The 19,235-nt window shown below is 37.2% G+C and overlaps 1 protein-coding gene and 1 long non-coding RNA gene across 7 annotated transcripts in view; both read right to left on the bottom strand.

Annotated features, from left to right (window-relative positions):
• The window catches only part of KIAA0825 (KIAA0825 ortholog), a 541,416-nt gene that overhangs the window by 58,487 nt on the left and 463,694 nt on the right, over nt 1-19,235 (bottom strand). The gene's annotated exons all lie outside the window — the stretch shown is intronic.
• LOC141550936 (uncharacterized) lies at nt 14,860-17,511 on the bottom strand. The gene is made up of 2 exons (XR_012484704.1): nt 17,446-17,511; nt 14,860-16,242 (listed from the first exon to the last, which is right to left on the bottom strand). It is a non-coding gene; the product is annotated as an uncharacterized LOC141550936 (long non-coding RNA).

Raw genomic sequence — 19,235 nt, 5'->3', positions numbered from 1 at the left:
GTGTGAGCTTTTGTTTTTACTATAGTTCGGTCCTCCAACAGTCTGAGGGACAGTGACTGGCCCCTATTTAAAAAACTTGAGGACCACTGCCCTAGATGCTTGGTTAAATATGTTATTATTATTAATAGCAATAATAGTAATGATGAGGTTGGGATAGCAATTCCTAGTTTGAAATAAACACATGACAAATTCCTAGTAGCCATTGTCTTTGCCAAAGGGAAGATGAAAAGACACAATAGATGCCAGGAATGGTAAATATGAAATACAGTTTGATATGAAAGAGAAGTTCTGAAGAGGAACTCACAAATTAATCAGAAGAAAGGAAATACTCAGAGGTGGGAGTAAGGCATTGGCTGGCAGTTAGCTCCATAGAGGTGGTTAGCAGACTAACTGGAGTTAGCTACAGTAAGAAGAAAGATGCCATTAGAGGAAAGGCACTATGAGCAGGGAGAGAGAGAGTGGGCTACGTCCTGAAAAGAACTTAGTAAAGATCTTCATGATAAGCAGATCTTTTTATAGGAGAAATACAGCCTAGGAGGTTTCTCAGGAAAATCAGGGAAGTAAGCTGGGAACTGGGAGAGATCAAGGAGCCAGATGGAATGCACCTGGCAGGCCAGGCCCCAGACCTGTCTAAAGAGATGCTAATCAATATCTCAAAGGTTGTTTAAAGATGCACAGAGGCTTGAGAGATAGACTAGAGTCCTATCCTCACAAACACTTTATGCAAAGAGGATAATCTGGGAATTGGTTCTATCTGATAATAGGCTTCTTCCTGACAGAGGAAGATAGTCCACATCAGTAATATATTATTATTAATAGCATTAGAGATTCGAGCTTACTACTATTTAATACAGATGCCTTTGTATATGTGAAAGTTTTTGTGGAATGTATAGCATCTAGTGGCAGAAACATTTAATTGCTTAAATAAAGAGACTAATTCTTCTTCCAACAAAAAAGTTTTTTTGGTTTGGTTTTTTTTCCCTGAACTTCTGGAAAGAGAGCTAGACTTTGAGTCTTGGTTAACTGTCACACTACAGTTGTTGCATTATTAAAATCCACCTTTCTGGAAATAATATCCAAAATTACTAAGCCTGATTTCCCTTCTTTCCAGGTTATAAATTAGTTCAAAATCATAGTCCTTGGGCCCCTACATGATGTGTTTACATTTACTACTCAGCTAAGGAACACAATTCAAAGCAAAAGCATTATATGAAGTAGTAGAATTAGAAAAGGAGCAAGAACCTGGATGCTGAATCATATCCACTGTTCCTGGAAGATATGTACCAATCCACTTCTCTAAGCTTTCACTGACTATACCTGTAATTTTCAGGGGAACATTAAAAAATAATTAAAATTATTGTATAGATTATCCTGCACAAATAGATCTACTTAAAAAAAGAAAAGAAAAGAAAAAGAAAACAGTTCAAATCAAAGTCAATGAAAATACAGATAAAAGAAAATTTCATCCCAACTGTTTGGGGATGATAGAAGGGGAATATACTATTATCTTGTAGTCGATCCAAGTCATAGTATGCTTTGAGGAAAATTGGATGGCCTCTCTATCATTCCTGAACAGTGGTCTTTGGGGTTAGAACCCAAGCTTCTCCTTACACAAAAGTGATTCTTTTGATCAGGTGCCGAGTGTACCTGCTGCCCCTTTCATGGTAACCCACCATGAGAGGCTCAGATCCTGAGCCTCTCATATTATCAGCAGCAACATTTATAATATCACTTTCAGGATGACAAAATACTTTACATATGTTATGTCCTTTGGTCCTCACAACCCTGGGAGATGGAAGCTGTTATTATAATCATTATTTTTAAGATGAAGAAAGTGAAGTTTAGAAACATCAAGTGACTTGTCTAGTAAATGTCTGAGGAATAACTGGAACTCACATCTTCTCAGACTCCACGTCAAGTACTCAATCCATTGTGTCATCTAGCTGCCAGTTGCTTTATAGACAGGGGTTCTGGGCAACTGAACTTCTGCTAAAGTACATGGCTCAATCCTAACCTTTTCTCTGCTTCTCAGTTCCAAGTACTTAACACAGAGTTTTAAAGAGTTTTAAAGCTAAGGGACCATTGTCATGTTTTCCCCTTCTCCTTTGGAAGATATGTGCAGGGAAAATATCTTGAATTGGGGATCTGGTTTCAAATTACAGTTTTTGATATTTACAACATTTTGGGAGCTTGGGTGGATTATTTAATGTCTGTGTCTCAATTGTTTTTTCAACTGTAAAATGAGGAGTTGGACAGAATAATCTCCAAGAAGCTTTTATTCTCTCAATGTGTGATTCTATGATGGAATGTAGCATAATACTTATGTTACTTTGTGTACGGTTTTTATTATATGCTTAAGATTTTCAGTTATATTTATTATTATTGTTATACTTAAAATTGCATATTTATTATAGTTTTCTAGTTTTCACTTTTTTATGAAAATAAAAAATATTATTATGTCTTACCCACAAAATTTATCACCTATAGCTGTTTTTCCCCTAACTTTCTACTCACCCTGCTTCTACATCTGCTCTTCCTTTATCATATTCCCCTACAATTTAGCTATCTTTTTTCTATATTCTCCTTAAGCAGATACCAATAAGGTAAGGGGTTTGGCAATAGAAGATTGTCACAGTCACCTTAGATGGAATGTCAATGTAGTGTTCCCTTATTTCATTTGGTCACAGTCATTATTAAAACCAGAAGTGGATTGGGACTTTCTGTGGATATAAAAACAGTAGTAGACAGGATCAGTATCTAATGGCTGGGCTTAAATTGAATATCAGAACTTCTATTCTGCACAATAATGCTGGTTTGAAAGCTAGGGAACTGTTTTTGCATCAAACTTAAAATAAGTAAGGGCCAAAAAATAAGTGGTGTTCCCTTTTAATTCTTCAATCTCTGCTGCCCCTTTGCCAGTCTTCTAGATTTGCTTACCCTATGTACCCATGTCAGCCTGGTCAAGGTGTTAGAAGAGTGCAAAAATTTGTTACCCATGATACCATGTATCAGGCATTATGCTATATCTGAGAGAAAAAGAAAAGCAGAAACTGCTTACATTTTCCAGGCTCCCTCACTTTTGTCCACTGGCAAACTACCGTCAGTTGTTTCTAAAAGTTTATTTCTGGAAAGTGATCTTGAATCTCTGGAAAGATCTTCAGGGAAGAAGGGTCCTGTCATTTCAGTCAATGAACAAACAGGCACAAAAACTTTTTTTTTTTTTTGAGGCTTACTAAGTGAAGATATTCTGCTATCTGCCCTGTGGTTAAAGTGAAGGTTTACAAAGGAGGGAGAAGATACGGCATAGTCTGTATATATATCTGTGATAGAAAATGAAACAGAGTCCTAGAGAAGTCAAGTGATTCACAAGATAGTACAAGAAATAAAGAATAAAATAATCTACGATGAAATGCTAATTGTGCAGTAAAATTAGAAATATGAAATTAGAATATGGAGCTGTTAGAGGAAGTTCACTGGAGGAAGTAGCAAGTTGGCTAGTCTTTGAATAATGAGAAGGAAATGGAAGAGTAGGGAGAAGGGAGGGAGCCACTCCCTGCCGAGCACTTAGCACAAAGGAAGAAATGAGGATTCTTTTGAGGGTATACCTTGAGGATATTAACCTAACCGAAGGAGGAGGTGCTGGGGAGATAAGATTTGATAAGGAGGGTGGGACCAGCATACTGAGGCCATTTAATTAGGCCAGAAATTATCATAGTAGGAAAAAGAACTTGCTGGAGCAGTATTCTGCACCAAGTCAAATGCAGGTCAGTACAATGATTCAGGCTTAGGTCTAGAATGCAAAGACACTTTTCTGGGTTGTAAAATACAATAAAAAATGACTTCACATTCATTTACAGTTTAATGCTCTTTCTGATCTCCTCACTAATGTCATTCACTTGGTGACTATTTCATCTTGGGGCCTGCTCTCATAACATGTGATTTCCTAGCCCCAGCTCTCGAGGGGCCCCAGCCATTTTTTTGCTTCATTCCCAGCTCAACTTATTCTCCAGAATGATTGACCTCATGACTATCCTTGCCTACCTCCCTCTGTCCCTTCTAGCTTCTTTTTCCAACTCTGCTTAAGGTTTCATTATAGAATATAATATTATTAGAAAAAAAATTATAATAATGTTTGTTAGTATTTAAGTACCTTGAGAATAGGGACCATCTTATTCTCTTACATTTGTAGCCCCAATATTTGGCACAGTGCCCGATGCATAGTAATCTATGCATCTAATATATATCATCTATCTATCTAATATATATTATATATAAATCTAAAATATAATATTAATATATAAAACATCTATAACAAACATTTAATAAACAAAAAGCCCATCTATCCCCTCATTTTCCTATCTACTAATAATAAAGGATTAAAATCTTCCATGATTAAAAAAAAAAGTGGTTCAGACAAGGCTATTCTTTGCTTCTACATTCACCACTGCAAGTGGTCACTTTAAATTGGAAAGGAATTCTTGCAGGGCCATTAAAAATCTGTTAAAATCTGTAACATCAAAGATATTGGTTCTTCTTAGGCTGGACCTTTTATCCTTCTGGTGATAAAGAAGCCAACATAATAATAACCCTGAAAATATTCTTCCCATCCTTTAAAGAGAAACCAGGATAGCCTACACAAAATAGGTATAATTCTACCACAAGCATTCATTGACATCGATATCATCAACCTAATGATTTCTGTCTCCTTTTACTCAAGAATGTTGATTGTTAATGAAATTGTTTTATTTATCCTTTCAAAGTGGTTAAGGAAAATGTCTGGATTTCCAATCAGTGGGGAATGCTATGTTTATGGCACTTAGAAGATATTCCAGCACTTTGTATGAATGCATAGCAAAATACTGTGTGACATTTGTATCTGAAGTTGATGTTTCAAACAACGTCACAGTTTTCAGATGTGGCTTGGGGAGGGAATGATCTGTGTGAGACGAACTTCTCATTTCACTCTTTTATTTGACCTTAAAATAAGAGGCGCTGCCATCAGTGACTTTTGCTATTGCTGACTCTGGTGACTAGCCTCATTGACAATCAGCATGATATATATATATACACACACATATATATACATACATATAGAATATATATTTTATATACATATATAATATATACATATATAATTTTTTTTGGAAACTAAGCTTCTTTGATTATGGAATAATGACATATGTGACCTGTAATCTTTATGAACTTGATTTCAAGTATGATCACTGAAATGGCCTGTAATGTTTTTGTTAACCTGGAATTTCTTGTCTAAGTCACTGATCTTAAATTCGGAGTTCCTATCATCCTGTTTCATATATTTCCTGCCTTAGGTGAATATCAGCCCAGACAGCATTGTGTTCTAGGGTTTAGAGTGCCCAGAGTATCACTTTCTAAGATGACAATTTCTGGGTTCCGGTTCTACTTCTGATATATTCTGGCCATCTCAATGATCTCAGTGAACTTTGGGAGAACATAAGTTGCAGAGAAGACGGCCGTCTGCATTGGTAGAAAGATTTGCCTCATCTTTGTAGCGATGAAATCAGATCTAGTCTTTATCCCTACAGATTCTTATTTAGGAATAAGGACATTCTTGCACCCACATATGCAAGGAAGTTCATAATTACTAATAAAATTACTGCAACTTAGAGAAACAAAACATTACATGACATTTTGGTGATCCACACTTGAAATTGAGTTCATAAATGCTTCAGTTTACAGAAACAGGCAGACCTTCCTGAACCCTCCTAGTGATTAATTAGAAAGCCTGTCTTACAGATTTTTCTCTCAGGTGTAGTAACCTTGTAGCCCTCACCATTAAGAACTAATAAATAAATGCTTGGCTAAGCACAAACAGGTTGATAGGCAGTGAAAAAGAGTGATGAGCCTAGTTTTTATGCAATGTGCTCACCCTGTCATTTTACCTTGGAGGACAAAAAAAATGCAAAACTCAAACTTGCAAATACTAACTGTACTGAGCTTTTTTTTTTTTTTTTTTTTTTTTTTTTAAAGTGCTAAGAGTCCTCAATGTGAGTGTTTAAACAGGGCAAGAATTTAAAAGTTTCTTAATGAGCAAAATGTGGTAAACTTATGATGAAACAATAGTTACCTTGTAGAATATGCATCTGAATAAAAATTACTAAATAAAAATTCAGTGAATCAAATATTTATAATATTACAATTAAACAAAAGATACCTAGCACTAGCACATTCAGAGGGTGGAAAAAGAATGTTAAAATTTTATTCTTTTAAGAAATAAGGTGCTTTTCAACTCCTACCAGGAAACACAAAGTAAATAGTTACCTTCAAGGAGGACAAGGCTATCTATTTAGCAGATGCTCCACAGTATAAAAATATAACGAACATTTGCTGATTCGCACACATATTGTCGATTACCCATCATATTAAATATAGCACCTCATCTCCTGACTGTATGTATTATGGTAATAAACCTGGAGAACTGCTGATTCCTTCCATCATCCTCTCTTTTTAGATAAACTTTGAGAAATAATATGACAAGCTGGGAGCTTCCACATTCTTGAAATGATATCATAATCTTAGCATTTCAGCTTCTGTCCTGAAAATTTCTTAAACTTAACCACATTAAGGTTTATGACTATATTATGGAGGAAACATTCAGTTAATGCAATCAATAATTCAATCAAACTAGTTGTTTATAGACAAAACATGTGGATAATTGAGTAAATTTCTGACTGAGTTGACTGCATATAGACACAGCTTAAAAGATCTTTAGGTTAGTGACACATGATTAATAGACTGCTGTCTTACAAAATCCAGGATGTAGCCTATGAGTCAAAATAAATTGTTGACAGATATTTTAGTGTCAAGGTGAGATATGTAAATATCTCCAATTTACATTTTCCAAAGTCCCTACCAACTGGCAGTTGCAAAAAACAAGGTTTTCCAGCCAGGAGCGTTTCTTAACAAAACCAAAAGGGTATTTGGTGGTCAGGAGACAAAGCACATTCCTAAATAATAACGAATAGCTGGAATATTCCAATTCCCCACTAAGAGTTCAGGTCCACATCAAAACTGTGCCCAAAGACATTGTAGCCCAGGAATCACTTGTAGGTACAGCATACAATACCTGTAGATATGACTTCCCTACCCTGAATAAGAGGGGGAAAGACTCTCTATTTCTCTCTCAGAGGCAAACAGGTTAAGTGACTCGCCCAGTTAGTGTCTGGAGTCACATTTGAACTGAGGTTCACCTGACTCCAGAGTTGTCGATATTCTATCCATTGTACCACCTTGCTGCCCCAGAAGACTAATTCTCTATGGGCTAGCGAGGAGAGAAGACCTTGTACAAAACTATATAGTATTTGGCATTATCTCAAAAAAAAAAAAAAAAAAAGCCAAATGTTTCACTGTCAGAGATAAAATTTAATAAATAAAAGAAGATATGGATTTTCAAGGTGAAACTATCAGCTCTTCATCGGCAGGGAAAAAAGACTTTTGACTTTTTTTAAAATTTCAAATGCTATAACACTGTTACAAGCAGTAAAGTTGACACCCACTCCTCCTTAGTTCCCCTGGAACCTGTCTTTATTAGTTAAAGAATTGCCTTTTATTCTAGATCACTTCCTTTTCTATGTATTGGTCCCTTTCCTCTCCTCCTTTAAAGCTCACTTCATCCTGTCTAGATTCTTAACCTATGAATCTCCAGATCACTTTCCCTCCTCCCTAATAGGTTCAATAAGCCTGGTTCATAGCCTATTTTCCCCCCACTCTCACCTCCTGATGCAACTTCTGCTCTTTTGGAACACTCCTGAGTTTCTCAGCCTCCACAATTTCTATGGTGTTTATTCCAGTTTATTTCAGTTATCCCAGAAGCAGTCACATCTTAGACACTGATCCTCTCTTCTCCTTGCCCCCATCACTTAAAGTTATTTAGTCTAAGGATGAGAATTCCATTTTACTTTGATTCTTCTCACAGTTTTTATGAAATTCGACCCACCCTTTCTTCCCTTCCTAGTCCTCACTCCAGTTCTGCCAAAATTTATTTTCTGAATTTCATTGAATCAAACAGTACTGAACATTCAGTCACCAAATGGAACTTTCCTTTGGTTTGATTTTACAATTTGTAGAAGCAACATGGTATTATGGACAGAATATTAAGTTTGGAGTCAGGAAATTTTAGTTCAAACGCTGTCTTCTAACTTATTATCTGGTGATGAGACAAACTCTTTTATGCCTCAAATAATTCTCTAGAGCCTGTTTACTAAATCATAGATGGCTTGGAATAGGAACAGGTTTGGGGAGATCCCACATTAGTGTGATAATATGTCTTTCATGTAAAACACAAAGCATTTTATATTTTGCTATGACTCCTGGGGCAAGAGCACAGGATATGAAGCCACAAATCCTAGTTTTGACACTAAGCAATGGTATGGCTTTCATCATCTATCTAATCTTCCTGGGTGTCAGGTCCTTAATTTACCATATGGTGATGGACTTAATTTTTAAGGTCTCTAGGTTATAAATTCTATGATCCCGGAGACAAGATTAATGAGGAGTAGAAGTACTCCAAGTAGCTTTGTGTTATTTTATTTAGTGTTCACTTAATCCTCTTTGATAACATTTCACATACTCTTTCTTCTATACCGGGTATCCTGGACGACCTTTTATAAGCCTCTTGGTATTGCTTTAAATCTCAACTCTCCAGAACAAGTATTTGTACAGAATTCCAGGAAGGACACTCATTGCCATGAAAAACAAGTTTCACAAGAGCTTTATGCATTCCTTATTCATTGAAAATTTGGGTCAAGATTATCTTGGTGGCTTTCTGAAATCTGCATCATGAACCCTTCCATTCTTTTCTGTTTTTTTTTTTTATTCTTACTGATTATTTACTATGTCCCTTGAGGTTACCTGAAACAAGGATTCTTAGTATTTGGATTGGAAAAATGGCATTTTTATTCTTTCATAATCCTGCATGTTTTATTTAATTCATTCAAAAGCATTATTCTGAGAAGGGGTTCATAGGCTTTATCAGACTGCCAAAGGAATCCATGACACACAAAAGTTGAAGAACTTTTCTATAACATCTTTCCAAGCAATTTGGGGACAATACCTCTCACTCTAACTAGCTTCCTAAAAAAAAAAAAAAGACTGCAAACGGAATTAATAAAAATGAATTGGAAAATTTAAAATGACAGGGAATTCAAAAACAGATTTTATAACATTCTTTTTCCAATGGGAGAATACATTTTTTCCCCCTGTACTGTCACAGCATTTCCCTAAAATGAAGTGCACATTTCAAGGACAGTTCTTTTCTTGTTATTTATTTTGAAATGGCTGCATTTGTTGTTATGCAGGGGGTTATTGTGTTTCTCCTACTCACCAATTCAGGAATTGACTCAGCAATGTTCTTTCCCCCTAATTATGGTTGAGTTCTATCTAAGGGTTTTCCCCAGGTGCTTGTGGCCAAGAAGCTCCATATAAATAAAAATGCAATATCTCACCCAGATCTATTATAATAATCAACGGAGTGGAAGGAAAATCCACTGAGATTACTATAGTAAACTGCTACAGAAACATTTACCAAGTGGAAGGTCCCTGAAAAGCACTAGGCAAGTCAGTGCTGAGATAAACCAAGGAGTCAGAAAGAAGGGGAGAGACCTCTAGGCTTGTCCCGAGGTATGTTTTTCCTCACCTTCTCAACTCCTCCAGTCAGCTCTGTCTCTATCTGAGTTATCTCTGGCACTGAAGCTCAATGGTCAGTATTTTGTAATATCATGTAACTGCAATGTTTGTAACTAAAGACACCACAGTAGATAAAGGGATAGTCTCATGACTAGAATTGCTTAAAAAAAAAAAAAAAATCCAACAAAAACCAAAACCCAAAACTGTAACCAGAATATTCCTGAATACCTTGAAGAAACATTGTAACTCACTGGTATCATTCTCCTCTCTCTTATCTATAGGGACAATGAGTCATTAGTGAAATAAATATGATTAAAGCAGTTTCTTCTTGGATTCTTTGAAGGATACGTGAGCTCATTCATGTAGTTATTTTCTCCCATAGTACAGTATGCAACTCATCTTTGTTCTTCTCCCCTTTGAAATTCTTATGCACATCCTCCTATAAATCCTACAGGTATGGATCCACCGTAGTGCAGAAGGGCAGGAAAATACAAAATTCTGGTGATCTTTTTTAGTTTTCTTAACATTGTATGCATAACAGTGGAGCATGTGGGCTATCCTTTGTGTGGTAGGAGGTACCTGACATACATAGGGATATGCTGGAGCCAGTTGGTATTATTTTGGCAGGACCCAATTGTTAAATTTTCAGTGTGAGCAATTACACCTGAGAAATTGGTAAACACTACAAATCAGGGCTTGATTTAGTATTTTGTTGACTGTCTAGATTGAAGAAAGTCATGGTGAAAATGTCAATAATGCAGATTAAAGTCAAAAGTGTGTCCTAAGGGCAGCTAGATAGGGCCTCAGCTTTGGAGTCAGGAAGACCTGAGTTCAAATGCTACCTCAGAAACTTAACACTTCCTAAGGTGTGGCCCTAGGCAAGTCACTTAACCCTAATTGTCTAACCAAAACAAAAGTGTGACCTTCATATATCATCTTTCTACCCCATCCCCAACTCCCAACTTATTTAGACATTTATCAGTAAACTCCTTAGGTTTTTTTCTTTTTCTTTATAAGGTACTGAAACTACCCTCAACTGGATTAAGATTCAGACTGTAGATGTAATTCCTGGTAAAGTAAATTCAAAAAATTAATCCATGGGATTGATTCAGGAACTCCTCACTCAGGTTTCTCATTTTATTATAAGTTCTGAATCCAAAGCATTGGACTAGCCTGAATCAGTTCTGACCTATAACATTTGAAGTAGTCTGATTCTGACCTACAACATTTGAAATGGTCTGGTTCTGACCTACAACATTTGACAGTCCAGTTCTGACCTATAACATTTGACCCATTCTGACCTGTAACATTTGACATGGTCCCATTCTGACCTGTAACATTTGACATGGTCCAGTTCTGACCTATAACATTTGACATGGTCCCATTCTGACCTGTAACATTTGACATGGTTCAGTTCTGACCTATAACATTTGACATGGTTAGTATTTTCTCAGAGTATCTTTTGTGGACTTGGCAAAGGGGTAACAGAAGAAAGTGAGCCCCAGTTGACCTTCAGTCTCTGGAAGTGCTTCTGGGGATGTAGGTTGCATATTGTAGGGTATCCATCTCCCCTGCCCTGGGGGAATCAGAAAGTAAATTGTTTCTGGGCATTCAGCAGAGAGAGATATAAATGTTCTCTATCTTTAAGAATCATGCCCTGAAAATGAAAAATGCTACAGTTTTGTCTTTAATTTTCATAATTTAAAAATTTGAGCTTAATGGTGAGCTCCAGACTGACCAAAATTGTGCTAGCTGTGCTGGACCCTCCTTCCAGAATGGAATTTGGGATTTTCTGCATGTGAGAGGACATAAGGGAGTTAGCCATATGGACTGTATTGGGATCCTTTGGCACTTAAGGAGACACTTGAAAGGATAATGCTTAATCCTCCTATTAGTCCAGAGGCCTTTCCAGAATTAGAAATGTGACCATATATGCCAAATGAAGCTCTGAGGAAAGAGAAGGAGAGTGTGGGTACTGAGGAGGGGGATTCTATCAGCCTAAAAAATTTAAAAGGAGACATAGTTTCTTTTCTGGCTGAAATATAAATTCTAACTGGCTTATCTTCTGGTTTACTGGAGGGCCTCAGCAGGAGTGAGCCCTAGCACAGGCCCTAAAGTGGAGGGGAAGGAGAAGCAATACCAGGTTCAGCTTGGTAACAGAAAGCAGGGTCTAGCTTTTGGAGGCAGTGTACCGCACCGTCAGCAGTTAATGAGCCCAGACGGTAATGCAGGAAGGACCAGCATAATCCATTGCTTACTGGATGGTATTGAGGAGGGTCCCACTGCAGTGAAGTCACTGGACAATCCTGAGGACTTGGAGAAACAAATGATAATGTTCTGAGGTCTTGCTTTCTGATGATAAGGGGAAGGACCATCCATGTATCACCTTCCCCTTCTCCTACCCCCAAAGTAGTTGGACAGTCCCTGACTCAAAACTACCCAAAGAGCAAAAATTGGGTATTTTCTGCCTCTCTCCTCCATGGAGTTCTTAGAGAGAGGGAAGTGTTAGCTGGTGAGTCAGTGGACCCTGAGTGGGTTGGAAGTCCAGACAGATAACAGCACCATGGCCCCAGGAAAGTCTGCATGCAGCAAGGCTTTCTTCCTGCTCTGACTTTGGAAGATGCAGAGCTACTTTGAAGAGCAGTGACTGTGCTTAAAATGCTGCTATGGGCACTGTCCCCGATTTTGGGGTGGTGCTATTTCTCATCATGAGTCAGTGAGATGGTACCATCTTGCACAGAGGGCTGGATCTGGAGTCAGGAAGACTCATCTTCCTGAATGTAAATGTGGTCTCAGACACTTACTAGTTGGGCAAGTCACTCCATCCTGTTTGCTTCAGTTCCCTCATCTGTAAAGTGAGCTGGAGAAGGCAATGGCAAGCACTCCAATATCTTTGCCAAGAAAACCCCAAATGGGGTCATGAAGAACTGGACACTTCTGTAACAACTCAACAACATCCTTACCATATTACATTAAGAGATCCACTATTAACTTCAAAGATTGGATATTACCCACCACGTGGATCAGATCATTTAAGATTCTGTACTTAGTCTTTCTTCAGAAAAGACTTCTGAAGAAGAAAAGAGGAGTGGGGGCAGCTAGGTGGCGCAGTGGATAGAGCACCAGCCCTGAATTCAGGAGGGCCTGAGTTCTCAGACACTTAACACTTTCTAGCTGTGTGACCCTGGGCAAGTCACTTAACCCCAGCCTCAGGAAAAAAAAAAAAAAAAAAAAAAAGGAAAGGGGAGCCTAGAATTTCTGAAAGTTTTGCTCTCCTCCACATTCTGTTATTCCTTTCAGGGGACATTACGTTGCTTTTTGGTTGTTTGCTATCTTTATGTTTTAGGTCCCCTCCCCATGGTACCTATGCCTGACTGGTCATATTTTTGAGATTAGAGCTATGAAATAACTGTTCAAAAGACATTTAAGTAGCAAATGTTCCAAAATTGTCAAAACAGATTAAAATGTAATTGGAAAATATTTAATAAAATAAAGGAAAATGTAATACAACCTAGAAAATGTTAGATTGTGATTTTCTAAATCAATTTGCTGCAACAAAGGTTTTCTATTTGAGTTTTATACCATTGTTCTAGAAGATTCTTGGGGCCTTGCCACCAAGGTATTGGGATATATACTGTGAACCAAGACATGGGATAGGAACAATATTTGATATGAAAACAGAGCCAACTTGTCCTTTAAAAGTATTGAGACCAACCTCAAAATAATTGACATGGCTTTGATGTATGACAAAAGCCAGTCCATGAGGAGTCAGGAATCTCTTTTTTTTTAGATTTCTGACTAGCAGGCCATCAATCATAGGTAGGGAAGTTTTGTCCAACTGAATCAATGCTGTATTCTTGTTGAGTAGCAATTAGTTCTGTGAATAAGTAAAACTAAGATTATCATTTTATTTTATTTGGGTTCTGAACTTAAAGGACCTGAGCCAGACCCAATTTAACACACTTTGTTCTTGTCATTTTTTCTGGTCCCATATTTCTTCAATGATATCATTTATAATCACTTTTGTTGCTCAAGTCATGGTTGTTAATGTGTTATTGATTTCTTAAGCCCACTGTAGGCTTCTCCAAGTAATTTAGAGGCAAAAACATTAAAGAAACACAGTTGTCTTTCTAATATCTAAGTGACTCACTAAGGTCATATTTAGGCAAAAGGAAAGGGTTTCTGTAATTAAGCCTTTAATTAAATTAAGCCTTAGAGAGCATACTACCTTAAAGAATTCCCCAGCCTGCTGAAACTTCCCTTTCTCTTTCTCTCACCTATTCACTACCTATTCACAAAAGGGTTCAATGGGAGTACTTGGATAAGGCTAACTCTATTCCTTTAGGCCATGAGATATGAAGCTACAACACCAATCTTAAGATCTATAATTTTAAATAATTTAAATTGCAATTAAAATTAATATCATCATAGAAAACTGGTGTCCCCATGCTAACTATAGTATGTTTTAATGTCACTACTTTTGTGATTTTACCATGAAGATCTGAACTATTTGTATACAAAAGTAGTTTGAAGAATTTACTTAAAGATGATTTATTTTTGAAGACAAAATATTTTCCATTTCTTTGCCAAATGAAACACTAGCAAATATCTCTTCAAGTAATAGTATTAGTCAATTTCACAAAACTTAAAGCAGATAGATATTCTATAATCATATAGAAAAAAAAGAGCTCATGTCCCTTTAGTCAGAAGGCTAAAAAGACAACTAAACATAGATTTAAACCTAGGATTGTCTACAGATGATATAACTGTTATCTACCTGTTTCACTGACGTGAACATAGCAAGCACTCAAGAAACATTTATTAGACGATTCAACAAACACATATTTAAAATGATTTGTATCATCAACCTTATACTTTATCCCCAGTTGATTTTTGCAAATCTGCTTATGTGAACTTATAAAAAGGTTGTTATAACTCACATTTTACACACACACACACACACACACACACACACACACACACACACAAAACCACCTCAATTGAAATATTCTGTTCAAGATATTCTAAAAACCTTTCCTTTACTAAAACACAGTATTCGGAAAATAAGTTGTGCATGACTATAATATTCTGCCTAGTTGGAACAGTCTGTATTCTGAAACAGCATGAGATGTCAAATTCTAAGCACATCAGTGGGCCTGAGTAAAAAGAAATTTAAATAAGAGATGAACTATGCTGCTCAGTGGTAAGAAGCACATATATTTAATTTGACCTGTCAGTGGCAAGTTGAACGGGGTGTGCCCATGCTTACATAAATCTTCATGCTGCTTTTACTAATTAACATCTGTAGAAATCTTAGGAAAATTTTCAGCAGGGGTGATGCTTTACTCTGCCAGTTTATAATTCATTTTTCTTCTAAGCATTTTACTCTGCCCAGACTTTTGCGGTCATAATTGCATCCTTGAATTTTTGACAACATCGCTGCATTTTTAATCTTTTTGGTGTTTCTTAATTTTGAACTCTGCATTTTGACAGCTCAACCCTGTTGATTAATGCCTTGTAGGAACCCCTATATGGCCTGCCTGGTAGCGATCTCATTTTGTGCTGGAATGCCTGGGCTGCTATGTTGAACTGATTCACCACCCAGGTGGCTACATTTGGACTAAATGAGCTGTGAAGGGTTTCATCTCTGCCCATCACAGGCTTCCTTCCTGGAGCCCCACAGTATGCAGCCACTGCTCCGACATGATTTGTCACAACCCATCAATAGAAAATAAATTATTGCCATTCTCACTTGTCAATGGGCTTGTCTTCACTTCAGCTGGCCTAATGATTGGAAGCTCAAAGGGAACATTTCCAGTCTTTGTGGAGCATGATTATGACTGAGCACGCTACTCCCCTATGCATCTTGGCCAGTAAAAACATGCAGAGAAAGCAAATTAATTGGATGTTTTGCGCTGATGATTAGAACATTACACATGAAGACTAGAGAAGCTTCTATTCAACAGACAAGATTAGTTCAGTTCTGACTTCTATTTGCTTACTGTGACATTAGCTGTTACTGCTTCATTCAAGGTTACAACATTTATTGTGGCAGAAGAAACCAGTCAGAATGTAATGATGCTTTATACCTTTAAGCTGATAAGAATGATCCTGGTAAAAATCAAAAATCTCTCAGGGAAGGAAGCAAACAAGAAGATGTAAAAGAAAACTCATCAAATGACTTTAGATTCATCCTTGTGTCTGGCACTTTTGAAAATCATATTCCTTGGAAACCTATCCGAGAGATAGATTTGCAGGATGCAGAGGTGGTAATTGTGTTAGTTCAGTAGACAAAGAATAAAAAACCCCGAAAGAGCAACAAGAAATAGTAGGTGACACCTTTCACAGAACTAACTAAAAATGAGCTTGCTTTCAAAAAACCTCATTCTTTTCTTTAGGCCATAGAAAGAAGGAGGTAAAGCAAAAGATGCATTGGCAGGGCATCAATTCAGACCTCATAATTAAATTTAGAGATACTGTAGATCAAAGGGGAAAGGTATAAAAAAAAATTAGGTCCTCAGTATGGATTTGAGATTCTCTGTTAATAGCTTTGTCTGGATCACAATGACAAGGGGTTTTTATCTATGAGAGTAAAAAAAAAAAAAAAAAGTAGAGAATTAGTGTACAGAATAAAGTCCCAATGCCTTAATTTAATTATTTTAGCCAAGATAGTGTTATAAGTATGAAAAACGAAATAACTAAGTCCTCTTGCAAAGTAAAAAGGAATTAATTGTTTTGAGTTCCCATAGCTGGTATTTGCTCTAACAGTGACAAACTAGCATAAAAGACCTAAGGTTGTTTTTTTTTTTCTTGATGGGGGTGAAGGGAATCCAGAGGAAGGAATGATTTTCTCCTCTCAAAAAGCTCCTCTCCCAGTGCCAGGGTCCCAGACTTGTTCTCTATGAGAGAATTCAAAGTATAAAGGTAAACTTTCCTGTTAACATTAGGAATTTCTGCTTAAGAAAGTTTACCTTTATACTTAACTCAAGGTGAGGGAAGGGAAACCTTTCCCCATTCGTAATCATTGTCTTGGCCAGAAACATCTCTATTTTTTGGGAAGCCTTATTTCTCCTCTTATGGGGAAGTAGCATCAGGACTTAGTGTCTGTAGTGGTTCTATAGCTTCTTTCTATCAGTTTCTTTCAATGGGCAGCCCATGCTTCCTATCTGAGAGATGTCTCAAGTTTTAGGCTCATTTATTCTTATTCATGGCTTTCAAGTTAAGCACTGGACTCCCAATTTTCCTTAACCCAAGCCCAATCTTATTTTTTTCCCCCCTGAGGCTGGGGTTAAGTGACTTGCCCAGGGTCACACAGCTAGGAAGTGTTAAGTGTCTGAGACCAGATTTGAACTTGGGTCCTCCTGACTTCAGGGCTGGTGCTCTATCCACTGCGCCACCTAGCTGCACCCCCAATCTCATTCCTAGTGAGATATTATAATAATAATAAATATCCTAATAAGTATAAGCCAAAAAACTCCCAGTTCCTCAGCTTCCTTGGCTCTGATGATCCATATCTTTGATCTCCCCAGCCACAGGAAGGGATGGTCACATCCTTGATCTGATCATCCCCCATGATGGGAGGTCAGCCTCCATGCTCCATAACTCTGAAACCCCTTTCTCAGACCATAACCTCTTCCTCTTCTATCTCTGTCCTCCCTTCCTAACCCTGGTCTTTATTCTCACTGTGGTCTCTAATCACTCCATCCCTCCCGATTTCCCAGCCAAGGGAAAGCCAATTTCCCTTTCCTCTCTTTTTAATCTCTGCTTCACAGATAGCCAGTTCACCTTTATGCTTCCCTTTCCAAGTATGAGCTACCTCCATCACCCATCTTTGCTGCTTCTCATTGTGACAGCTTAATGCTGTGGTAGGAAGTCAAATCTGGGTACTCAGCTTTACAAAAATCTGTCTCCTGTTCTCTGATTGGTTCTCTGTGGCACTCCCCAAGTACTTGTTAAAACCTTTATTTTTCTCAAATTGCCTACACAACCAGCCTGTCTCTTCCTCTTCTGAGGGATGGGGAAGAGGAGGGAACATCATTACTAAATTCTCTTTTCTTGTATTCCATCCTCCACCAAGATACTTGCCATCTCATGACTGCTGTACAACTAACACCAGAAAGCATTTTCCACTTCTTGTTTTCCGTGCAATATTCAAATCAACACCACTATTGCTCCTGAAGGAACATGATTGTCCAGTGGCTCCCCTAGAAATCCCTAGAACTGCCTATATTAAAATGCTCTTCCTTGAACAAAATGTATTGTATCACCATGTTTGAATTTAAGTTCCTTGAGGACAGAGGTGAAAAAATTTTTTTTTGGTATTTAGGGCACATGTTCTAATAGTGGCTGACACATAGTAGGTACTTAATAAATGCTTAACAAATGTCCTCAATATGACTTCCCTTTTTCTCCTCCATTGTTCTAACCTCAAAGAAAATGGTCAATCTCTCCATTTTTGTCTTTGATCCCATCCCCTCTTGTTTCCTCCATTAGCTTGCCCTAGTCAAAGAATTATCCCCACCCCAACTCCCCTTTTTCTTTAAGCACTGGTTACTTCCCTGCTACCTACAAACATGACAAGATCTCCCCAATTAATTAATTAATAAGATTTATTAAAGATATATTTGTGTATAAGCACAAATAAAAAAAGAAATCCTATCTTCAAAGAGCTTGCATTGTAATGAGAGAGACAAGTAAATATATAAAAATATTTAGAAAACATATAAAAAGAATAACTATAAACAAATACAATATAGCTAAAATACAAAGTAATTTGAGAGGAAGGATATTAGAAGATCAGGAAAGCCTTCATGTAAAATCTGGCACTTGAGTTATATCTTGGTGAGAGAGAAAGGGAGGGGTAGAGGAAGAGACAGACAGACAGACACAGAGACATAGAGTGTTAGTTTTATGAAGCCAAAAATGAAAAAAAAATGTGTGCACTCCAGGCATGGAGTATGGTCAGTGAAAAAGTATAGAGATGGAGTGTTATGTGTACAAAGGGCAGTAATTGATATTGCCATCCCTTCAAATTAAGTTCTTCCTTTCAGAGTCAAACTCATAGAAAGAACCATCTGCATTCATTGGATTCACTTCTACATCTTCTACTCACTTCTCCTCCCCTGGACATTTGTCTCCCAATTCTATCACTCAACTGAAATTGTTCTTTCCAAAGTTATCAATGATGTCTTTTTTTTATTAAAGCTTTTTATTTTTCAAAACATATGTGTGGACAATTCTTCAACATTAGCCTTGCAAAACCCCAAGATGTCTTGAATTCTAAATACAACAGCTTTCCTCAGTCATCTTTCTTGACTTCTTTGACTTCCAAGAGTTGTGACTACCTTCTCCTGCTAGATATTCTCTTTTCCCTGGGTTTTTGTGGCACTAACCTCTCCTTGTTATTTTTCTAACTAACATGCTATTCTCCAGGCATCTTGTTGTGAAATATAAAGTCTCTGTTCTGGACTTTTTTCTTTTTTCCATGTATTTTCTCTCTCAGTTATTTCCTTATCTCCTTTGGGTTCAATGAATAGTTCTACTTAGATGTTTCTCAGATCTTACAAAAATGGTTT

The sequence above is a fragment of the Sminthopsis crassicaudata genome, chromosome 1, assembly GCF_048593235.1.
Source record: "Sminthopsis crassicaudata isolate SCR6 chromosome 1, ASM4859323v1, whole genome shotgun sequence".
In the NCBI taxonomy this organism is placed as follows: domain Eukaryota; kingdom Metazoa; phylum Chordata; class Mammalia; order Dasyuromorphia; family Dasyuridae; genus Sminthopsis; species Sminthopsis crassicaudata.
This window is presented reverse-complemented; position numbering and strand designations above follow the sequence as displayed.